Genomic DNA, 19830 nt, shown 5'->3' with positions numbered 1-19830 from the left:
CCACATCTTTTCATATGCTTATTTGTCATAAATTGCTGGATTACAGCTAATAAAAAAATAAATAAAATGGAATCATAAAAATACTAAATTAGCCCTAAAGAAAAAAAGAAAAGAAAAGAAAGGAAAGGGGAAGAAGAAAAAAAATGGAACAAATAGAAAACAAAGGGTAAGGAAACAGTATTAATTAATAATATCAATAACCACATTACATATAAATGGTCTAAATACTCAAATTAAAAGGCAGATATTACCAGATAAAATAGCAAGAATTGCTTATCACTGCCGTAAGAAACTTACTTTGAGTATATAGATAGCAATGGGGTAAAAATAACTGAATGGGAAAATATATAATAATATTAATGAAAAAATGCTACAATGATTATAATAATTTTAGACAGAGTGGATTTCAGAGATAAAAATATTCAACGAAGCCACTTGAAAACTATTTAACTTCCATCTATAACGTTTATTTTTTCTAGTGTTGATTTATGTTAAAAGAACATTTTAATTTATTGCATTTGACTTGCAAAATACCTCAATTCTTTGTAATTTTAGGAATAAAGTGTAGTTAATTTAAAGAAGAACTTTCAATGTAGCCTTTATATAACATTATAATATAACTTTCTTCAGAAGGATAACAGAAGCACTGAGTCATAGTAAGAATCTTCTTTTTAACTTTGAAAAAAATGTATTAAAAGAGCTAACGAAGGCCTCTGCATAATGATGTAGAAGGTCAACTGATAGAAAATAACAGTTCAAAATACGTGTATGCCAAGTAACACAGCTTCAAAATACATAAAGAAAACGATGATGGTACTGCAAGAAAAACAGAGAAATTCACACATGTAGAATAAGATTGCATTCTTCCTTAAATAAGTCAACCAACTAGATTTCATTTATATTTATAAACAATCTATTCAACAACAACAAAGTACATACTCATTTTAAGTACACACAGAACATTTACCATAAAATGTCATATTCTGGGCCATGAAAAAGTTCTCAATATTTCTAGGAAGATCTCAAATTATACAGAGCATGTTATTTGACCAAGATAAAGTTAAATTAACAATCAATAACATTAATATATCAGAAAAATCTTCAAACATCTAGAAACTACAAGACAAACTTCTAAGTAAACTATGGATCAAAGAAGACATAACAAAAGAAATTAGAAAGTTTTTTGAACTGAATAAAAATGAAAACATACCAAAAGTTTAGGTTGTAGCTAAAACTATACTTAAAGGCAAATTTATAACACTAAATACCTATGTTAAAAAAAAAAGAGAGAAAAGGTATCAAATCAGTGATTTAAACTTTTACGTTAAGAAACTAACACAATTTGAAAAAAATCAATCCAAAATACAGAAGAAATGAAATACTAAATGCAAAGTAAAGGTAAAAAGAGAAAACAGAGAAAAATCAATAAAAGGGAAAGCTGCTTCTTTGAGATGACAAATACAATTGATACATTTCTTGTTAGATTGATTTAAAAAAATAAAAATGAAACACAAATTAACAAACTAGGAATGAGAGAGGTGACATCACTAGTAATTTTGCACACATTAGAAGGATAATGAGCAGATATAATACATTTTATGACAAATTTAACAATTTCAATGAAATGAAAAAAATCCTTGAAAGACACAAACCAACAAAGCTCACTCGAAAATAAATATAACTCAAATAGCCTCAACTCTATTAAATAAATTGAGCTTATAGTTAAACTTTTCCACGAAGAAAAATTGTGGATCAGATAGCTTCATGGGAAAATTCCACCAAAATGTCAAGGAAAGAATAATAATTCTGCACAAATTCTTAGAAAATTGAAGAGGACAGAATGCTTTTCAATCCTATGAGGGCATTATGATCCTGATACCCAAGCCAAGCAAGAGAAAACTGGAGATGAAAATCCGTCATGAACATCGACGCAAAAATTTCTAACAAAGTTTTGCCAAATGTTCATATCACACACACACACACACACACACACACACACACACATTCTCATGACATATGTCATACAGATGTCATGTCTCTCATATAATCCCATGACAAAATGGGGCTTTATTCCAGGAATGCCTGCCTGGTTTAAGATTTTCAAGTCAACCAATGTAATTATTTTCAGTAACAGCTGAAAAACGTAATCTGTAGAGCTGGAGAAAAGTATTTGATAAAACACACCATCCGTTTCTAATTAAAACTCTGAAGAAACTAAGAATAGAAGTGAACTTCCTCAAACTGAGAAGGTGAGTAATAGGCATTTATGTTATGCTGTTTAAGGTCCAAAACTCTCCTAATGGCCTTCAAAATCAGTTTCTTTACTAATATTTGCAACTGATCTAACCATTTTGTCCAGCACGGCTGGAGATACAGATTGTTACATATGTGGGACATGAATATGAATAGTGGCCCCGGGGAAACTTCTTGTTGAATGTCTCTTCGATATTTCATGCTTGCCTCAATTCTCTTTCTCTTTCTGTATCTAATCCTTTGTCTTTAAATAATAATCTTACATGTGTATGTTCCATGGAGTCTGATGACTCCTTAAATATCCCTAAAGGGAATCCATGAAAAATTAACAACTCAAATCATAGTTAATGGTGAAGACTGGATACTATACCTGTAAATTCAGGAACAAAGCAAAGTGGCCAAAGTGGTACACTCTTTATTATTTCTATTCAACATTTTACTGGAGATTCCAGCCTGTGTAATCAGGTTGAAAAAGAAAGAAAAGACAATCATTTATGTAAAACATTCTAAAAAATCTACAGAGAAACTATCAGAATTAGTAAATGAGTTTAACAAGGTTTCAGGATACAAGATCAATTTAAAAAATTAAGTATATTTCTATTATACTAGCTGTGAACAATTAGAAAATGAACTTATAAAATAATACTATTTACTATGATATAAAAATATAAACTGCTTAGGGATAAATTTGACAGAGAGGTGTAAGTTTTAGACAGTGGAAACCACAAAAGATACCTAGCATAAATTAAAGATTGAATATGTGGAGAAATATGGTGCATTCATAGTGTGATGACTCAATATTGTTAAAACATCAATTCCCTGAAAATTCATTCAATGCGAGCCCAGTCAAAATCTCAGTAGACTTTGCTGTAGAAATTGTTTGTTTTAAAATTTATATGGAAATACAAAGAACTTGGAATAATGAAAACATCATTGAAAAAGAAAAATAATTTTGAAGGACTTTTCACTATCTGATTTCAATACTTATTATACAAGTTTAGTAATCAAGAAAGTGGGTACTGCTGTAATCATAGGAAAACAGATCAATGGATATATTAAATATCAATTCACACATTTATGGTCAATCAATTTTTGCCAAAGGTACCCAGGAATTTCAATTGGGAAGGATAAGCGTTTCAATATATACTATTGGAACAATTTTATAGCCGTATGCAAAAAAGAAGCCTTATTTTATGTCATATGTAAAAATAATTCAAAATGGATCAAAAACCTAAAACTATAAAAGTTTTGGGAGATGGAAAGAAAATCTTAGTCGCCTTGAGTTTGACAAATATTTTTAAAACTATAACACAAAAAGCAAGAACAAAATCAGTACATTTGACATTATCAACATTAAAATTGTTAGGTTTTCAAAAGGCACTGTTATAAAAACAAAAGGCAAGCAAAAAACTGAGAAAAAAATATTTGCAGGACATGTATCTGAGAAAGAACTTGTGTTTAGAATATATAAAGAATTCTTCTAACTCAATAAGAAAATAAACATCATAATTTAAAAATGGGCAAAAGATTTGAACTGACACTCTTGTTTTGATTTTTAGCTTTTCATGTGGGTAAGCCCTGAATAACCTACATTTCTTTAAGCTATCAGCACCAATCACAGTTAATAAATATATTTTGAACATGTCCAAACTAACAGGGAATGACTTAAATAAAAATCTGCTTCCATAAAATTTATACTTTTCTCTACAATCTTTATTGGAGTTATCAATGGAATAAACTAATATGGATGTTCAGACTACTGAACATACCAGTTCACCAATGCTATACCTTTGTTTCTGTTAGATTTGGGTGCCGTTTTGCTTTGATAGTCTAGACATAGCCTGTGTTTCTTAGACATGTTTATAAATACATTGGAAAGGTGGTCTAAATAAAGGCATTTCTGAAATACAAAGCATCTTTTTGTTATACAGGGTTGTTATTAAGAAAAGAGTCCAAAATAAGGCTTCTGGCAATGAATCATAGATTCTGACTGATGTTTTCTACAGATGAGAGTTCAGCTCCACCTTTCTCAAAAATGTAAGTTTTAGGAGAGGCCTTTCTTTCAAAGCCCTTGGGAAATAAATTGTAGTGTAGACTATGCTTCTTAAAACCACTCCTACCATTGTTTGAAATCCAATGGCAAAGGTCTTCTCTGGTAAATAAATGATTTTGAAATTTTAAAGCTTTCAACATATTTTGCTCCTAGATTTGAAGCTGCAGCCTTGCAATAGAATCTAAAAAATAAAAGAAGGGGGAAACATGAAGGAAGCTAATTTTCCCTCATGAATGTGAAATTAAGTGTGAAAGTAAAAGTTCTTTGTGTCCTAAAATATGAAAGAGACTTAGCAAATTACATTATCCAGAGCTTTTTTTCATACATAAGGAAACTGAGTCCCAGAGCAGGGTGGTGCTGGAGCCAGGAGCAGAAACCTTAAGCCAGGATTCTACTTCTAATCCAGTGTTTTTTTTTCATTACACCTTCTAAATGACGGGAGGAAATAATCTCTGACAACATAATTAAGACCACTTAAAGAGGTCAGATAAATTGCCCAAGGTCACGTAGCCAGTAAGTGGTAATGCTGGTACAAGAATCTAGATATGTGAGACCCCAATGCCCATGATTTATGCTATGCTATCATATTTTTAATATATTATTGTAAAATCCATTGAATATATTTGTATTAAAATATATTTGAGTTTCATGAAAGCCGCTTTCTGGTTTTGTTCATCAATATGTTCTTTAACATATTATAAATACACAATAAATATTGAATATTCATTCATAAGTTTATACATATTAATTGATTTTAATATGCATAATGTTTACACTGAATACTTACCAACTATTCACCTAGAAGGCAATGGGCATGTGTATTGGCTGCAATTCTTTAGCAGCAATAATTTACCTCCACTGAAACTCTCTTAGAAGTATATTCTTCATGACCCCAGATACACAGAAGCGGTGGAGAAAAGTTTCTAGCTGATCTGCTTTACTAATGTGGAAAAAAAAAATGAAAAAGAAAAGAAAGGTGTAGATTTTTATTAATATCTGTCTGCAGGCATACTCAACTCTACTGATTTCTAGAGGAATTAAGCAATATTGGGCTGACAGAAAGGTGAGAAAAGAGTGAAGAATTTCCTTTGTATAAGTCAGTTTATATTGAGTCCCATGACAATGTAGGATTTGTTCCTTGAGCACCTCTCTCCAGCTATACTTTCTCACTTTCTATTTCGTTTCCAACTCCTCAATCTTTATCTTTAAAAACATAGTCACTGAAATCTCATTCTTGCCTTTAAATCTAGTCTTAAATTCCCAGCACAATTTCTATTATATTTACAATCAATATGAAATTATGAAACAATATTTTGTTGGGAGATAACATATTATGTTTGTTTATACATGCCTCTCATGAATGTGTTGAAAGTTGACTGTGCCTTAAAAATAGAACATATGAAGAAATGTATACAACATAGGACTTCTGGCAAGCATAATCTCATTTCATTTATTCTTTGTAAATACTTCAATTATGTCTGCTAAATATTTTTAAAATCACTTTCAACATACTGCAGTGATTAAGAACAGACAGTACAAAGTTGACATCTTTTGCATGATCCTAAAGTCTAGAAGGTGTGTGCTGTGAGTTTGTTGTACTTCTATGTGCCGTTAGATAGATTAAGTCTATTTCTCCATGTAGCTCTTACTTAATGAACAATCCTAAACTAAATTACTCCAAGGTTGCTTCAATGTACTCTAAAGTATTCTGAGTACATTTATTTAAAATATAGTTTAAAATACATTTAAACAGAGAAATACATTTAATTAGCACATTAATAAAGAATAACTTCTGCATTCAAATTTAGTAAAATTTGGGAGCTCATATAAAATGAAAAGAAAAAGATATATACTTCAATAACAAGGAAAACAAGAGTGCAACTTGACATTAGAAGACATATAAATGGCCAGCAAACACATAAAAAGATGTTCAACTTCATTAATTTAATAAAATAATGTTATACTGTTTACCTAGCTATTTAAATAAAAAGATTCAACAATGTTCAGTGTGGACAAAGATGGGGTAAAATGTATAGTCATAAATATAAATATTTGGTGTGAGTAGATATGAGTTTTGGAGAGTAACCTGGGAATATGTATATACTTTTAAGATTGTCCTCTCTTTCCCCCAGAAATCGAAAATCTAAGAATCTATTCTTTAGTTACATTAGTCTAACCTCTACAGCAGATACACATGCAGTCAGGGACACTTATGCATAAACGATATTCATTATAAATGTTATTTGCAGGCTCAATATCAATAAAAAATAAAATGAGATGAAGAATTATAGTACCTATATTTAAAAATTACTATGAAACTATTAAAAATAATGAGGTGCTAACCTAAAATGGTACATATGATAATTGAGTAAGTGGATAAAAATTTAAAAAACAAACCAATATTTGTAGCGTGATTCCAATTTTGGAAAACAAAGAAAATAATACATGTAATAAATAGATCAGAGTGCACATGTGTATTAATATATATGCAAATGTATAATAAATACATCTGATCTATTAAATAACATCAAGGCATAATGAATATACAGGGGAATTAAAGAAAATAAGTATTTGGACTATGGCCCAAGTACAATCCTCCCACTGGAAGTGGCTGATCTTCGGAAACTTGGTAGACATCTATGCTGATGTTCCTTTGAGAATCAAGGTTATCTAAAGACAGTTATCAAGCTGACATACTGGAAGGTAAACAATATGACACTACAAGAATTGTGTGTATCAGTCAGTAAGTCAAAATCCAAGTATGTATAAAGTTGGCACCAAAGAGCTACTACTAGTTAGAATCTCCAACCACTGGGTTAAGCTACTGGTCTCCATAACTGTAGATCTTTCTGAAATACAAGACAGGGTATCGGCATATAAAATAGTGTACTATCCAGCTAATGAAGAATGGATATGAGATGAGAAGACACAGTTCCAAAGAACAAGACAAAGACAACAATAAGATGAGCTAAAAGAATAATTTGAGATTAAGACGCTGACCTACACACTCAGAAAGCCTGACTAGAACAGAACAGAAAGATAATTCACTTGAATAAGAAAAGATCTATCTCACATCTTTGTTGGCAGCTTGATTACACCACCAGCGAAATATATTTTTTTTCTCATCAAAAAACAGACACTTTATAATTTTACTTTTGCTCCCAATGGCATCATTATTTTTTCAGTCCACCAGACTCAAAATTTAAAATTATCTGTAACAAATTTTCTTCTTTACCAGCTTCTATAAACCTTGATAATTATAACCCCAAACTGGACATTTTCATTTTATTTTAATTACTAAAATAGTCTTATGATGTATCTTTCTTTTTCTGGTCGACCTTCTGCAGAAGTGTCAAGATAATCTTTTTCAAAGTAAATCTTTCTTACAAAGTCCTAATTCTTCCCAAGAGCACCAGCTGGGATGAAATGATGTGTCTCAGACAGCCACACTCCCAGACTCTCCTTTCTCAGATGGTTTGCATTGCCACTAGCTTGGATAATTTTCCATTTCTTCATCTCCAGAAATTGAGGAAAGTTTTCCTCTAAGTATATTAAAGCAGAATGCTTAAGATCACGGACGCTAAAACAATACTCAGTTGATTTTGCAATTTGAATCCACCATATTACAGCTGTATAACTTTGGACTGTGATTTAACCACTCTATGTCTAGGTTTCCTTATTCATAAAATAGACATAACATTTCTAAATTCGTAAAACTGTTGTTAGAATTCAATGTTATCATCCATGTAAAGTTTATTGCTTTACAATAAACTTGGTATTGTATTGGCATTGGTATAGTGTCTGGCCCATAATATTTACAATGGTTATCATTATAATCATTCCTAGGCATGTCAGCATTTGTCTTTCATTTTTAACACATTTCTTACCAGTGTATGCATAGGGCCTTTTACAAATATACAAAATATTTTTGTTTATTTAAAGAATATTACAGTGTAAATTATATAAGAAGAAATCACTTACTGATATGAAGTAACAGAGAATTTAACTTTCAAGTTCTTTCCTCATCCTTTGAGTTCTCTTTGTTTTTCCTCCATCACACAAGCCCGTAGGTCTTTCCACAGTCTGTTGTTTTAGGTGAAAAGCCTCCTCTGGAAATTTGTCAATCCAAAGCTAAATGGTTTCTTTGAATCACTTTAAACAAAAAAATTCAAAGTGAAGACTAATTTAAATATGTATGTTATGGAACACTTTACTATTCTTCCTGGTTAAGGGCAGTGTTGTTTTAATGAACATAAATTAGCTAAGAAAAAATAAATGTATCCGAGGAACACAAGGGAATCTCACCAAGTGACTGAAAGAAAGAGTAGCCAGGACTCCCAGGAACTAAAAGTAGCTAGTCTCCTTTCTCTATCTGCCACTCATTCCAAGGCATGCTCATTAAGCCAAATACTCAGTACATTTTATCTGTTAGAACACACATTAGAACCAGATTTCCCTGTTTAATTATTAACTTAAACATAGATGAAATTGGCCACCGGCCTTAGAATATGTAACCTTAGGGTGTCAATATTTGTGAATACCTCAGAATATCTCTGGCACTATTAGTATGAATCGCTGGAAAAAAATCAGATTTGTCACTGGACAACCAAGTTTATTGGTTCATATACTGGACAACCAAGTATATAACAAATAACCAAATGCTTATTCTTATCTAATCAGCAATGGCCAGAGGTATAGGGCTCCCTAGATAACGTTGCTCTGTAAGCTGATACTCTGGAACAGATGAACTCTGAAAAAGAAGCATAGAAAATATAAATGAATTGACTAGCACATTAGCAACATGTTCTTTCCTTAACCGCCCCCCAAAACCCAAATTAATATCTCAAGAGAACCATCAATCTCTCCATAAATAACAGTAACTGATTAGGTAGTCATAAGGTGTCAGAGTGCTATTCACTCTTCTATTGTTATGCCAAGAACAGCTCATTGTTCACTTTTCATTAGTCTTCTATTGTGTTACTATCAACAGCTTAACAACTTTATTAGAAATTGTAATAACACTGATCTAGTACCTATTCAGATTACATATTCAATTCAAGGGAAGAATAAGTGTAGAGGAATGGCAATTTGATAAGAAAATACTCAGAATTAAAGAGAAATTGGGAAAATGGTTCTTTGTTCTGTAATCAACTTCTGTCACCACTTGCCTCACCCTTCTGGGAGAGGGAGGGGCTTTCCAAAGCCAAGTCCGAATAGGGTTTCAGTACAATTTTTCCAAGACAAAGTCAGACATTGACGGTATCGAATCCAATGATACCTTCCTTTTTATTGGTGCTTATAGGAGTCTTTGACCAGCCACATATCCAAACTAACATACAAGGAAAGAACAATCATTTCATCATTCATTCCACATTTGAATAGAATGTATACATTGAACATGCAGCATCCTCTGCCCTGGCAGCTGTGGACGGAAGCGATATACAAATTAAATGGAAGGCCAAGCCATTTCATTATTCCTCCTGAAAAAGTCAAGAGTGGAGATGGCCAGGTCTAGCCACACATTAGAATCAGATGAGAATTTTTATAGCCTACTGTTGCCCAAGATCTACCCCCAACCAATTTAATCAGAATCATTGGTTGTGGGTCCACACATTGGTATTTTTTTTCAAAAGTTACCTTGGAGATTCTAATCTGTAGCCAGGTTTGAGAAGCATAGGCTAGCCCTTGGGGAAATAATAGTTATTAAGAACACATGGGAAGCAGATTTCAGCCAGCTGGCTGTACTTCTCCAAACTTAAAAAAGAAAAATGAAAAAGAAAAAAAACACAACTGGAGGAAGTCAGGAAAATCCTAAGTGTTGAAGAAACCATGGAAAACAGAGCTAAGTGTGCAAGCTTCTTGCTTCATAGAAGGGCTGCCACTTGCAGTTTCTAAAGTTGTGCTCCCCACCTCAGGCATGGGGGCAGAGGACACTAAATTCAAATTGATCACACACTTTGTTTAAACGCAAAGGACAAACATGGAATATTATTCTTACTGGGACATTGTACATAGCTAAGATTTAGTCCTAAATTAATGCTATTGAGACTGACATTTTTCAGGAGCTGTTCTTGAGCTGTAAGGGGAAGGAGCCCTGAATGGTAATTGTCACCTGGTGTCATGGTGCCATTCCTTCAAAAACTGGCCTCAGATAAGTCTTTTAATCAAACTACTTCTCAATTTCTTTGTTTCTAAAGTTACTGAGTTGATCTGACTGTCTACTCAAACATACCTTCATTTATTCAATGAACTGATAGAACTATCTCTTATCAGGCCTTGTCTTCAGCGCTTTCCTTCTAAATGGATCGCATGTGCTTTCTGCCCATAAATGTCTTACAGTCTATTGAATTTCAAGTAAGGGGTTACGTACGGTACAATGTGAGTTGGACATGTGGGGAGTTAAAGAGAAGGGTTCAAGAGGTCAGGAAAGATTTCTCTGTGGGGTTTTATTTTAGTAGGTATTAAAACACAAATGAAGATGTCCTAAACATGTGAGATTGGTAGGTAGGAGTGGGGAACAGGAAAGTGAAAGCGCAAAGCCTTTAAAAGAACTGTCATGAATCCAGTGTGACTAGATTTCAGGTTGGAGATGGAGAAGTGGAGGGATGAAGTACCATCATAAAGGAACATTGTGGAAGGCCTGTGTATATTTTTATGCACTGATGATAGGATAAGGAGATTAGAAAAATCAATCTACTGTGCAAAGGGAGAAGAATGGTGACACTGAAATTAGAGATTAAGTTAGGGAGTAAAGTAATAGCCCAGAGGAGAAATTATGATGGCCTAAATAAGAGCCTTTGGGGGCATACTATTCTATGTTAGAGAGCAAGAATGAGTGAAAAAATGAACTCACAACCTCTAAAAATGAATACCTTTGAAGTGTTTTTAAATGTATAATAAATGCTATTTTCACAGTAATTCTACTTACAAAGAAATATGTAAGTATTTAAAACTTTGAGGCCAAGTTTTCATTGTTTTTCATTAACCACCAGTAACAAGATTATATTAATATGAGAATGACTAAACCTATAGGGATATTCACTTAGAGTACTGTGTTCGAAGATACCCACAGATTTCTACACAGTTCTATACATCTTTACTTATCTCATCTCTAATATAGCCCTGGGGATTTTCAGAAAAGAGCATGTAATGTCAACTTTGTACTTAAACTGTAAGCATCAAACCCTTGGGAACTATCAAGTTATCAGTCTTTACTACTGAAAACATAACAGGATTTAAGTAGAGCTACTCTAAATGGTTCAGATTACATTTAGGTAATATTTTGAATGAGATGAAGACAGAGAGATTTTCACCCAAGTGACTAGTTTAAATTGCCTACATTTGTGTACCAGATTTGTGTGTGTGTGTGAAGTCAACTAAGGGTATAAAAATTTTCTTTCCAAAAAAGAAAACGGTCTCTATGTTGCTGATATCCAAACAAGTACAAACTAAATATTATTTCTCCCTAAAAGAAAAAAAAAGAGGAATATAATTTGTGGTTCTTTAAAATACTTCCTAAAGTTTTAAAAGAAGAAATTGACCAAATAGAGCTTTATGATTTAGCAAATATTATTTTTGTTTCATTTGTAATCTCTAATGGAGGTTACATGTAAAAAAACCTCGAGGCACACAAATAATGTTTACATATTTTTACTATTTATGCTTATAAACAATTCTTTTTTTCGAATCATTAGAGTAGATCCAAATGCCACAGCCAATTAAGTTGCCCATAGAAGCATTTGTGCTTCATCTTGGAAACATGCTTGCTCCTCAGCCTCACCATTTGCGCTGATTCTCAAGTTTGCGTGGTCTCTCCTGCTTTTCCAGTTGGGTGGTAGACATCTTTGGCCCCAAAAGGACATTTATTTCAAAATGCTGAAATAATTTTTCTGCTTCTGTCAGAAGAGGAGGAGGAAGAGGAAGAAGAGGAGAGAAGGAAATGAGTGAGCGTGGAGCCAACTGACTGTTGGTTTTGGACAGAGAAGCTTATACCACATACTCATGAAAGACTGTAATGTCTTTTAACTAAAGCAGGGCTGCAAGGTAAAACAGAATGTTGCGTTTTCCATTTCACAGACTCCAAATCAAACGACTACACCAAAACATCTTGTGATAATGCTTTAATGATTTAGTAATGTGTCATTTCAATCATTTCCATTTCTGCAAGAGAAAAATAAAGACTAACCCTCTAGACTTTTGAATTTCAAGCTCAAATGGGTGCTAGGATAAAAGAAGTTTTCTGGACCTTAGGATACCATGAGAAAGTCAGTGAAACAGGAAGTCATAAAATTATCCACTGCATGAGATAGCAACACAGTTAGAAGGGCATAGACAAATTATGGGCATTATATTTTCCTGGAGAACATATTTGTAGTGATGAAAAGAAAATGAACTTTGAGATAGTAATTAGCTTAGGAAGCTGTAGTTTTTTCTATGCCACATAAAAATAATGATTCAAGGACTATGGGATTATATTATTTTGGTTAAGTAGAAATCCCCTATATAATTTATTATGAGGACATAATAAAAGTATAAAATGATGAATCCAAAATAAAATGTTTCATATATTAAACACAATTATATATTGTTTCAGAAATTGTTTTGGTTATTTACAATCAGAAGCTTTGTTTTAGAACTCGGTTTTCCCTTGCAGTTTGAACTGTGACTGGTAGATGGCGCTGTCAGGGTGTGATTCATTGTTACATATTAAAACATTCCTTCCTCTTTTCTTAGAAATTCAAAAACCAGTTTCATATTTGCAGTCTGCTGGGGAATGTTCTTAGCTAGAAAACATACCGAGAATTATTTTCTAGAAAATTCTCAGAAACGTCAATATATTTTGTAAATTACTTTTGGTTGTTTATTGTTCTAGATAATTGTCTATTTCTGTTCCTGACAGACTCTCACTTCTCCAACACTTAAGCATATTTTCCAATTATCCTTTTTTTAACTTTTTATTTTCCCCCACATTTAGGTCTTTGTGATGAATCAGAAAGATCTTGAAAGCAGAGGTTCTTTAGGGAACAAGACCCTTCGAGTCTGTAGCTATAAACTTATTCTTTTCTAGTGCAACTTTTCCATTCCAGAATGTCTAAACCTTGATTTAAAATCGTGCAGTGCTAAAAAATGATAATAAATTGTGCGGCAGAGCATTTCTTTTTCTCATCTTAAATGGTGACATCGATTTTGTTCACTTGCTTGAGAGGTTAATGAATGATTTCAAAACATAGTAAAAGAGATTCTGAAGTTCCTAGGAAAATCAGGTAATTCAGACGGAAAAAAAAAAAAAAAAAAAAAAAAAAAAACCATGAACAAAACAAGGAAATGTATCTTTCAGGTTCAATTTCCTTAGTGTCGTAGTGGTGGAGTCAGCCATTTTTATGGTTCAGTCAACACAAGTTCAAAACATCTGACCACTGGAAAAATAGGGATTTTCCACATCTACATATTATGGGACATATCTTGAATAACAACAACAACAACAATAATACACTTCTTAGACATTTGTTCCTAGATCTACTCTGTTATGAATAATTGAAAGTTACATGGAGGAGTTATGCCCTGCTGTTTTATATTCTAAATGTAAACTATAAAAGTTTTAAAAATGTACAAATACAATATTTTGCAAAACGATTTGGTTCAGTGGATTAAAAAAATTGACAATTTCTCATGCCCATTTTCTGGTGGTTATAGATGAAAATTTCCATAAAGGCCATCTAAAATATTTAGTTTTTAGATTGACATTTTATGTTAAAAGTAAATAAGGGATATTCTTAAAGGTAATATCTATGTCTTCTCTTTTCTCTATAAAGCTCACATGGTATTTAATGCAGGCCATGCATAAATCTATACTATTATAAAACAAAAATAACTGAATATTGTTACTTTTACTTTAAAGTTCAATACTATGAACACTATATTTTTTCCTTGCTAAAATAAAGAGAAGAGAAAAGGTAGAAACATTCAAAAAATTATATTGTCTAAATTAAATATATCATTAGAATATTCTCTTTACCTGCAGAGGTTACTTTTCTTTCCCACTCAAAATACATTGTATTATCTGGATGTGTGCTTAGTCAAATATATCATCTTTAGCATCTGCTATGTTGACAGAAATGTTTTACAGTGTGAAATGGTGGTTCATATTTATTGCTGAGAATTGTATAGAAGTTAAATTCCCTTAGGGAGGCAAGAATTTGGGAACCCAAATATATATCCTCTTGCATCAGAACGCAACTGTGGGAAAAGAATGAGACAGTCTATGCTTCTTTGTTTACAGAGAGCCGTAATCTTTTGACCAGATTTTAAATCAAGTCAATGACTTTCAGTTACCCATTATGTTTCTTTTTCTTCTTTTTCTATTGTAATATCATTTTTTATTTTCGTGAGGAGGGGAGATGATCAAAATTATTTCAAGACTGTTTGAACATTTGTCATCTTGATATAATGGCAATTGTAAATCATGCACGTTGAGAACATTCGTATTTGTATCAATCTCAATATCAAAACCCGAAAGAGCTTTTCTCCTTCAATCATAATAATAAGCATTTTACAAACACTCTGATTTGGTCTGTTTACCGTTATTTGTCTTTATAAAAGGAGACTTACTGTTTGGAATATTATTTGACTAAAATAAGAGTCTTTTATGTTCTAATTAGTTCAAGAAAATCTTTTTTATGGTTTACTGTATCAAGTATAATATTGAAAATATTAATATTACATTGTTAAGGGGTAATGGGAAATGCCCAAATATCTTTGAACCAAACTTTCTTACACTAAAATATTGTATTTAAAATATTCCAAATTTAAAATCAAAACAAATAATTAGATATGACAAGAAGTCAGAGATTCAGCTTAGTGATTCTAACTGCCCACTGGTATTTCTTCAACTTATCAATATTATTTTGCCTCAATCCATTCCTTTTTTTCTTAAAATAAGCTCAAATTTTATGAGTCATTTAAATTAAAATACATATCTACAAATGGTCAATATTACATTATTATATTTCTGTGACAATGTAGAGAGATTTAAATTACATGGGATAGTAATTATAGATGTGAAAATTTACTTTATATATAATAATAACATTACAATAAGACAATAACAACATTTCTTAGTACATGAGGCTGGACTCAGAAGTAAATTTTGTTGTAGTGTTTTTCAAATGCAGGCTTGCTTTCTTCAAGTTAAGGAGGCATAGCGTGAATTTAAAATAAATGTTATAGAAACTGAACGAGAAAAAATACTCTCCAGATTATATAATTTTCTGTTTATTATATCTATGGCAGAAGATAGCACATCCAATTGAAGAAGTCATATTAAATCAATAGTGGTGATTACAATAATTGAAATTCATTCTTTGCCATCTTCTGGAAGAGAATATTAAGCCTTTATATATCTTGAAAAAATTATAATTTGAATACACATTTTAATGCCACTCATGTTCAGATAATCACTAATTGTAAAAACCTATGTCTTGCTACTCTCTGCTTGAAAATTGGAATACATCCTCATAGTGCTTAATAAATACTTGTTGAGCAGAGAAAATCAATGTTGTCACTGGTGGTTGTATTTCCGACCTGACCCACAGCGTTCTGTTTAAGCTATGGATCGTGCATAAAGAATAACTCTGGCCTAGCATTGCCAAAAAATTATTAAACGTAAGACAAATTCAGACAAAATCCCAAATTCAGATGACACCTTCACACTTCAGCCGTGACTCTGGACTGAGAAAACTCTGCCCGGTTGCAGTACTTGGTATTGTATGAGCTCTGAGCTACTGTTGGGAGTTCCATGTCTGGACAAGTGGTCTTGGTGGCCAGGAGAAAAAAAAAAATGCAGATCAAAAAAAAAAAGTCCTGTTAAGAGCACACTTCTCTGTCCTGGAATCGCCTATCACAGTTGTGTTTCTCCCAAGTCTGAATTTGGCTGCATAATTACCTTCTTCTGGCTGTGCCTGCTCCCATCAAACTCTGATATTCTCTCTTCCCTGCTATGAACAGAAAATGAAGCAACAGCTTCCTTCCATTTCTTCTTTTCCTGAAGGGAGAATGAAGAAACCCACTCAAGTTTTAAGGAATCTTCATAGCCATTAACAAATAGAAAGAAAAGCTGTGAAGAGGGCTCCATTTTTATCTCTCTCTGTTTTTCCCCTTTTCCCTCTTTGCCTTCTCCTTTGATAATCTACAGACACAAAAGCACACAGGAATAATAATTATGAGACATGCAGAAACTTGCAGTTCAGTTCCTGTGAGGAATCCTATATACTGAAAGGCACTCAGCCAGCAGCAAGTCTCTGATCATTTCCTTTTATATCTAGGAGCATCACTCTGAAGGAAGAATGATAGACTGAGATACATATTCTCAGGGGAGGTGGGAGGCAGGAGTGTGATATCTTCACCTTTGTCATGCCCTTTCTCTCTCACTATCTGTCCAGACACAGTAAATCCTGCCCTTGACCAGAATTAAGATGAAGTAAGAAATGTGACCATCCCAGAAATTAGATGAAGTGAGAAAAGTAACCAGCCCAAAATTTAGATGACCTAGAAAAAAGATGACTAGGGCTAAAGGGAATGCAATGTAAATGTAGTGTGTGTGTGTGTGTGTGTGTGTGTGTGTAAGTGTAGATATTCTAGAAAACTTCAGATTTTGAAGTAATGAGATAGAAAGCAATCAAATGTAATAGGGGGAAAAGGTCTGGAAATCCCCTGAAATATCATTTTGGAAGGGGGGAAGATTTTCCAAATTCTTAGGCTGAAAAAAAAAAAAAAGCTAGTAATTCTTAGTGACATTTAGGTTTAGGGGACATCTTTAAATTAGATTGATGCAAACTGACAATGTGTCTCCACTTTTAATTGTGCATTGATTTCCTTCAAATAATTACCTTTATTGTTTGTTTGTTTTCAGATGCATTAGATACTCTGCCAGAATGGTCACCAAAAGTTTCAGAAGTGTGCTAGCTTCCAAGAATAACACAAAACTTGTAACACGACATGTCAACATAAAACAATGGATGTGCAAATTGGCTAAACCAGGATATATATAACAATAGCCAAACACTGTTCACTTGAAAAATTCATGATTTCTCCCATGTCATAAATTTGAGTTTTATTTCTAAAAAATTTTATTTCCATCTTTACTTTTCCATACTTTCAGCTCTAACACTGCCCCCAATTCTAAACTGACTTCTGTAAAAGAAATTCGTTAAATGAATTCTTATAGTTAATCCCTGTAATATAGAATCCCATTCATGCACTGAAAGTGTGCGTTTTTTTGTTTGTTTGTTTTGTTTTTGTTTTGTTTTGTTTTTCTCTCTTAAATAAATTGTGGAATTCAGTTTAAGAAATACAAATCTTGGGCCGGGTGCGGTGGCTCAGGACTGTAATCTCAGCACTTCAGGTGACTGAGGTGGGTGGATTGCTTGAGGCCAGGAGTTCGAGACTAGCCTGGCCAACACGGTGAAACCCCGTCTGTACTAAAATACAAAAATTAGCTGGTTGCGGTGGCGCATACCTGTAATCCCAACTAATACGGGAGGCTGAGGCAGGAGAATTGCTTGAACCCAGGAGGCAGAGTTTGCAGTGAACCGAGATCGCACCACTGCACTCCAGCCTAGGTGACAGAGTAAGACTTCATCTCAAAACAAAAACAAAACAAAACAAAACAAACAAATCTCACAGTACCAATCTTTCAATCTGTAGATTTACATCTAAGAATTAACATCAGTCTATTCTGGTCTTAGAATTACTGTCATTCAATCTACTGCTAGTCTTACAACAGTAATAAATAAAAATCATTCTAAATAAATTATCACAATAATGCAATGTCAATGAAAGGAATATTAAGCCAACTCCATATGGCTTCAAGTGGAAATTTGTCACAGATCAATAGTCTAACTTATTTTTACCATAATTTCTATCGTACGTAATACAGTGTGTATGTGTGTACATACATATGTATGCATGTATGTGTGTATATATATGTACACACACATACACACACTATTATGTGTGTGTATATATATGCATATAGATATAGATATAAAGGCTGTTTCACTGCTTTACATTTCTCTCATAGTACAATGGCTCCCCTAAGAGGGTTACAGTATTCCATTGACTGCTCTGTGAATTCATTTGCTGTGAGTTATTTCTGGCCAGCGGAAAGCACGCAGTTACCTTTTGGGTATCGTTCAAGTAGGCACTCTATGATTTTACCAGAGGTTTTTCCTGTAGAAATAAATCTGTGTATTATTTGCCTAGTCAAAAACAGAGCATGCTGACATGGGATCAGTGTGGGATTGGAAAATGGATCTGGGGTTGAGAAGAACGAGTAAGAAGGAATGTACTTAACAATACACCCTGGACAAAAAAAAATATATATAATCTTTAAAGTTATGGAAATAATGTGTGTATGGAGCTATTTGCAGGAAAACCTTAATCAGTTTAATTCCTCTACACAAGTACTTAACTCTCTTCTGCGTATGATATAATTTTGTTGTCATTTGATTTCCATTCCCCTCATTAATTATTATATTTCACCACTTTTAACACTTTTCTTGTTGTGCTTGATTTAGGAAGAGATGTAAATATGCAGTTTGTAAAATCCTGGGAAAAAATTATCTACTCACCTCCCATCATACACATACCTAAAAAAAGTATATATATGCACACACGAACACACATGCCACAACTTTTGACTTTCGATCCTAAGAATGCACAGTGAAACGGACATTATTTGCCTATCACAGTATCAAACAATAACTCTTAAAAGCTCTTCCTATCACACTTCCTTTTAAGATAAGTGAGTGTTTTTTACATTGAAGGGATACATAGTAACCTTCTAAAGTAAGCCCCTAGATTTAGAATATTTTGGCAGTAGTGTTTTTAGTGGGTATACAGTGATTGATATAGACATTGTTAAAATTAGAGGCTGAACAAGTTTGATATTTATCTTCCCTCCTTCTCTTCCTTTCTCTCATCATTTCATAAAAGCAATGGCTTGGATTTTATTACAGAAATTACGCCATTCTGTTTAGAGACAGCATTTTTAAATTTAGGTTTAGGTATGTATTTGTCTAATAATTAGTTACTAATACTACCTGAGTTAATAGTAAAATTAGTATTCAATAAAATTCCCGTAAGATATAATTTAAAATGTGATAGGGAAATGTTTACAGTGTGTTTTCTTTTTACTTTTATGAAAGTTTTGTATACTTATCAAATGCCTTTATATAGGGTTTTCTTTTCATAGACATTGCAGTACCTATAATTCTTGATTATTTGGCCTTGGTAGTTACAGCTAAGGTTAAATTTGCACTGTATTTCTTTCTTTCTCTCTCTCTTTTTTTTTTTTTTTTTTTTTGAGACGGAGTCTTGCTCTGTCACCCAGGCTGAAGTGCAGTGGCATGATCTCGGCTCACTGCAAGCCGGCTCACACTCACGAATCTGCCTCCCGGGTTCACGCCATTCTCCTGCCTCAGCCTCCCAAGTAGCTGGGACTACAGGCGCCCGCCACCATGCCCAGC

At 33.0% G+C, this 19830-nt stretch overlaps 1 long non-coding RNA gene across 4 annotated transcripts in view; it reads right to left on the bottom strand.

Moving 5' to 3' along the window:
* Positions 1 to 445: 445 nt before the first annotated feature.
* The window catches only part of LOC108585064, a 47405-nt gene continuing 28020 nt past the window's right edge, over positions 446 to 19830 (bottom strand). For 2 of the 4 annotated variants that reach the window (XR_004183226.1, XR_002521051.2), the window contains exons 3-6: positions 8288 to 16346; positions 5094 to 5246; positions 4374 to 4487; positions 446 to 2706 (exon numbers count right to left, since the gene is read on the bottom strand). This is a non-coding gene — a long non-coding RNA (uncharacterized LOC108585064). The remainder of the gene's footprint in view (positions 2707 to 4373; positions 4488 to 5093; positions 5247 to 8287; positions 16347 to 19830) is intronic. The other 2 variants (XR_004183225.1, XR_002521050.2) reach the window with 2 other exon arrangements.

This window comes from Papio anubis, chromosome 4 (assembly GCF_008728515.1).
Source record: "Papio anubis isolate 15944 chromosome 4, Panubis1.0, whole genome shotgun sequence".
NCBI classification, from domain to species: domain Eukaryota; kingdom Metazoa; phylum Chordata; class Mammalia; order Primates; family Cercopithecidae; genus Papio; species Papio anubis.
The sequence above is the reverse complement of the archived record's forward strand: the minus strand, read 5'-3'. Positions and strand labels throughout refer to the sequence as shown.